The 5,582-nt window shown below is 35.5% G+C and overlaps 1 long non-coding RNA gene across 1 annotated transcript in view; it reads left to right on the top strand.

Annotated features, from left to right (window-relative positions):
- The first annotated feature begins 4,253 nt into the window (after positions 1–4,253).
- The window catches only part of LOC133543664 (uncharacterized), a 62,816-nt gene continuing 61,487 nt past the window's right edge, over positions 4,254–5,582 (top strand). Inside the window, exon 1 of the long non-coding RNA XR_009804469.1 lies at positions 4,254–4,369. This is a non-coding gene — a long non-coding RNA (uncharacterized LOC133543664). The remainder of the gene's footprint in view (positions 4,370–5,582) is intronic.

Here is a 5,582-nt window from a genome sequence, read left to right as displayed (position 1 = left end):
AAAATTACATCAAATGATGCTGTCTGTCATTGAAAAAAATGAGTGTTTTAAAATGTAGTGTTATATAATTCAGTATACAAAAATTCAGTGTAAAAAAGAAACAGTGGTAAAATAATTCAGTGTATAAATATTCAATGTTAATACAATTCAATGTAAAAAAAACTCCAGTGTATAAAAATTAAGTTTAAAAAAATTCAGTCTCCAACTATTCAGTGTTAGAAAACTCCAGTGTATACATTTTAAGTTTAAAAAAAAATGCAGTGTATAAATATTCATTGTTAAAAAAATTCAGTGTAAAAAAGTCCAGTGTGTAAAAAATATGTAAAAAAAAAAAATCAGTGTAAAAAGAAAACAGTGTTAAAAAAAATCAGCGTAAGAAAGTTCAGTGTATAAAAAATAAGTTTTAAAAAAATGCAGTGTATAATTATTCAGTGTTAAAAAAAATTCTGTGTAAAAAGGTCCAATGTATAAAAAATAAAAAATACGTTTTAATAAAATGCAGTGTATGAAGTTTCAGTCTTAATAAATTCAGTGTAAAAAAGTCCAGTGTATAAATATTCATTGTTAAAAAAATTCAGTGTAAAAAATTCCAGTGTATAAAAATTATGTAAAAATAAAAAAAACAGTGTAAAAAGGAAACAGTGTTTAAAAAAAAATCAGTATGTAGATATTCAATGTTAAAAAAATTCTGCGTAAAAAAGTTCAGTGTATAAAAATTAAGTTTGAAAAAAATTCAGTGTATAAATATTCTGTGTTAAAAAAAATTCTGTGTAAAAAAAATAAGTTTAAAAAAATTATGTGTATAAATATTCAATGTCAAAAAACTTCAGTGTAGAAAAGTCCAGTGCATATAAATTAAGTTAAAAAAAATGCAATGTTAAAAAAATTCAGTGTAAAAAAAGTCCAGTGTATTAAAATGAAGTCTAAAAAAAATTCAGTGTTAAAAAAATTCAGTGTACAAAAGTCCAGTGTATAACAATTAAGTAAAACAATGCAGTGTATAAATATTCAGTGTTAAAAAAGTCCAGTGTGTAAAAATTAAGTTAAAAAAAAATTCAGTGTAAAAAATGTCCAGTGTGTAAAAATTAATTTAAAAAATAATTCAGTTTAAAAGAAGTCCAGTGTACAAAAATTAAGTTTAAAAAAAATCTGCGTTTAAATATTCAGTGTTAAAAAAAATCTGTGTTTAAATATTTACTGTTAAAAACATTATTGTTTAAATATTAAATGTTTAAAAAATTCAGTGTTTAAATATTCAGTTTGAAAAAAATCAGTGTATAAATAGTCAACGTATAAAATCTAAGTTAAAAAAACATTGAGTGGTGATAAATTCCGTGTGTAAAAATGTGTTGCTTCAAAAATCAAGACTTACTTCCAGTAAATTAAGACAGACGCAATCGATCCTGTCTCAGAAGGAGCCAATGAGGTGTCAAGTTTGAAGTCACATGACACGGGTCTCGCGAAACAGCCTAAAAAAGGGCAGTTACCTGACGTAATATAACATCATTTACACTTCTGGATGTACACTTGATTCTAATGCTTACAATCTGCACTTTGTGTGTGAAAATAATATGGTACTTGTTTATTTTGACTATTGTCACTTTTTACACGGCAAAGCTTTATTATTATATCTAGCTTGTTGCTATTGTCTGTTAAGCTGTTGTGTAGCTGCTGGTAGCCTATATAGCTTGGCATGTTTACATTTTGTAAATGACTACAATAGAAGAAAAGACTTGCTTGTGTGCTGTTGTGTAGCTTCTAGTAGCCTATAGCCTAGCATATTTATCTTTTGTAAAAGACTAAAATAGAGGAAATGACAAGCTTGTCTGCTTTTCTTTAGCCGCTAGCTCCTAGTAGCCTGTAGCCTAGCATGTTTACCTTTGGTAAATTACTTGACTAAAACAGAGGGAAAAAATAGCTTGTAGCTATTGTGTGCTTAGCTGTTGTGTAGCTGCTAGTAGCCTATAGCCTAGCATGATTACCTTTTTTGTGAATGACTAAAATAGAAAAAAAGACTAGCTTGGGTGCTATCGTGTGCTTATCTGGTGTGTAGCTGCTAGTATCCCATAGCCTGGCATGGTTACCTTTTGTAAATGACTTGAGTAAAATAGAACACAATACTAGCTTGTGTGCTCTTGTGTGCTTAGCTGTTGTATGGCTGCTATCAGCCTATAGCCTAGCATGATTACATTTTGTAAATTACTAAAATACAATAAAAGACTAGCTTGTGTGCTTAGCTGTTGTTTAGCTGCTAGTAGACAATTGCATAGCATGTTTACATTTTTAACCAGACTAAAATATAATAGAAGAATAAACTAGCTTCTGTGCTTTTTGTTTTTAGTTGTTGTGTAGCTAACCAATAGCTTAGCATGTTTAGCTTTTTTAAATGACTGGACTAAAAAGTAAGAAAATACTAGCTTGTGTGCTTAGCTGATATGTAGCTACTAGTAGCCTATAGCCTAGCATGTTTAGCTTTTGTTAATGACTAAAGCAGAAGAAATGACTAGCTTGTGTGCTAAATTGTTGTGTAGTAGCCTATAGCCTAGCTTTTTTACCTTTTGTAAATGACTAAAATAGAATAAATTACGAGCTTGTGTGCTTTTGTTTAGCTGCCAGCTCCTAGTAGCTTATAGTCTAGCACAGGTGTAGGGAACCTATGGCTCTAGAGCCAGATGTGGCTCTTTTGATGACTGCATCTGGCTCTCAGATAAATCTGAGCTGACATTGCTTAACACGATAAGTAATGAATAATTCCACTTGTAATCACATTGTTAAAAATAATGTTCAAAATATAAAGCATTCTCATGCATTTTTAATACATCCATCCGTTTTCTATCGCACCTGTTCAAGAAGTTGCGTTAATGGTAAGAAATTATTTATTTATTATTGGTTAGTGTGGGGGTTGCCCTCCTGAGGGTTCTTCACACCACCAAGCACCGACATGAGAGCCTGTTTTAGGGTTACAATATTGTTTTATTTTTCAATAAGTCTCTCATTTGCTTTCCAGCAATTGTATTTTTCTCTTTCGTTCTTGCTCGCGCTCTGGCTCCAGCCCCAACTTCGCCTCTCCTCCTGGCTGTTGCTTATAACAGAGCGACAAGTGATTAGATAACAAGGCCCAGGTGGGCCATCTACGCACCTGTCGCTGAATTCGAGGCCAGTCCTGGCACACCCCAGTTCGCTGCAGGCCCTCAGGCCACGCCCCCTCCACAGTTAGCTTCAGAATAACAATGTTATTACAGACCTATTATACTTTATAAATGTTGGTTTTACCCAAAAATTGCTGCGTTTATTTGTTTTCAGTGTTTAAAAAAAATATTATATGGCTCTTACGGAAATACGTTCTAAAATATTTGGCATTTTGGCTCTCTCAACCAAAAAGGTTCCCGACCCCTGGTCTAGCAGGTTTACTTTTTATAAATTACTTAACTAAAATAGAGGAAAAGACTAGCTTGTGGGCTATTGTGTGCTTAGCCGTTATGTAGCTGCTAGTAGTCTTTAGCCTAGCATGTTTATCTTTTGTAAATGACTAAAATAGAAGAAATGACTAGCTTGTGTACTTATTTGTTGTGTAGTAGCCTATAGCCAAGCTTACTTACCTTTTGTAAATGACTGAAATAGAATAAATTACTGGCTTGTGGGCTTTTGTTCAATCAATCAAGTAATGTTTATTTATATAGCCCTAAATCACAAGTGTCTCAAAGGGTTGCACAAGCCACAACAACATCCTCAGTTCAGAGCCCACTTAAGGGCAAGGAAAAACTCACAACCCAGTGGGACGTCGATGTTTAGCTGCTAGCTCCTAGCAGCCTATAGCCTAGCATATTTACCTTTTGTAAATTACTTGACTAAAATAGAGGAAAAGGATAACTTGTGTGTTATTGTGTGCTTAGCTGTTGTGTAGCTGCTAGCTACTGGTAGCTTAAATGACTTGATTCAAATAGAAGAAATGGTGTGCTGATTGGAGGACATTTAGACGTTCGCTGGCTGCACAAGTAAACACGCTAAACTCTGCTTCTTAACACACTTGGTCAGCCAGAGAATAAGAATACACAACAGTGCTGTCAACTTAAAGACTAGACCTGCAAGTATTCAGACGTGTCTATACAGGCAACTTTTTATGGTCTCATCGAAGACTTTGGGTGAGAAACATGAAAGTTGGGAACAAGCAGCATGTGTTGTGGTAAAGTGAAAGCCTGAAACTTTATTTTCGTCACAGCAAACGAGGGCAAAGTCCCGATCGAGTCTTGGGGAGCATGATGGTTTTATCTGGACCTGGCAGCCTGATGGTGTGTGGAAGGGGGAGGACAGACCAGCAGAGTCCCGTGAGAGCGTCCATGGCTGACCTTTAAGTTCTCTCCATCTGAAGGTAATTAGATGCTTTATGAGGGTATTAACACAACAACTGTTGGGGATTTGCCTGCCAGCCGCTCTCTCCTCCAAGACAAGCAGCTTGAAGCTTCTTTTTTTGCTTTCATCACGCCTGCAGTCATGGTGAGAAGTTGTGGAACAGCCATTCCCATTTCCTACACCTAACGGGCGATTCAATTAAAAGCTGCTAATCTGCACGTGTCCTCCCCCCTCCCCCGGGGGATAAATGGACCTTTTGTTGGTGCACGCCATCGTCCAATCAGAAATCTATTAGGCACCATTAGAAGCAGACTGGAAGTACGAGACTCCAGGAATTGACAATAGAAATAACACGGTCCCCATAACGCCTGAGCACGTTGAAAGGTGTGTGAAAGTAACACAGTCCCCATAACACCTGAGCATGTGGAAGTGTGTGTGAAAGTAACACGGTCCCCATAACACCTGAGCACGTGGAAAAGTGTGTGAAAGTAACACGGTCCCCATAACGCCTGAGCACGTGGGAATGTGTGTGAAAGTAAGAGGACGTGTGGTAACAACGTACACGATGACTATTGATATAATATACTATGAACCACAACATGTAAGAGTTGGCCCCGAACACTTCCTGCTTTAATGGGTGGGGGGCAGCAGTGAGACGCACAGAAGTCGTAGAAGACGACCACTCAAAGAAGACCCCAAAAATTGGACCGCCACAGATAAATTTGGCGCTAATTGTACGTCGTAACTACGCTCCAAAATCCCACTATTCGAAAGTGGACAACAGGAAGTGTTTTCCGCTGTCATGTGATCAAATACAAGTCTGTGACGTAACGCTGTTTGGGCACCGAATCTGGTACTTTTTGGGCACTGAGTAATTCCCAGCCGTCTGTATTTTATTTATTTTTTTCGCCCCGTTTTTGGGGAGTTTTAAAGGAACAAATACACATACACTTCATTGAAAGTACAAATACAGCTATCTAAACTCAAATTAAAAAGTGAAATAATAATAATAAATGTGAAAAGTGGAATAATTAGATTTTGTTTATCAATAATAATAAAAAAAAATAAACAATCGTTAATAAACATAACAAAACATACCTATCTTCCCAGTAGGTTACGTATCATAATATAACACCGTATCTTATATTTTAATCAAGCCATTTACAAAAGCAACTAGGAGCTAGCAGCTACACAACAGCTAAGCACACAATAGCATACAAGCTAGTCTTTCC

This window comes from Nerophis ophidion, linkage group LG26 (genome assembly GCF_033978795.1).
Source record: "Nerophis ophidion isolate RoL-2023_Sa linkage group LG26, RoL_Noph_v1.0, whole genome shotgun sequence".
NCBI lineage: Eukaryota > Metazoa > Chordata > Actinopteri > Syngnathiformes > Syngnathidae > Nerophis > Nerophis ophidion.
Note: the sequence above shows the minus strand (reverse complement) of the source record. Positions and strands in the feature narration are given on the sequence as shown.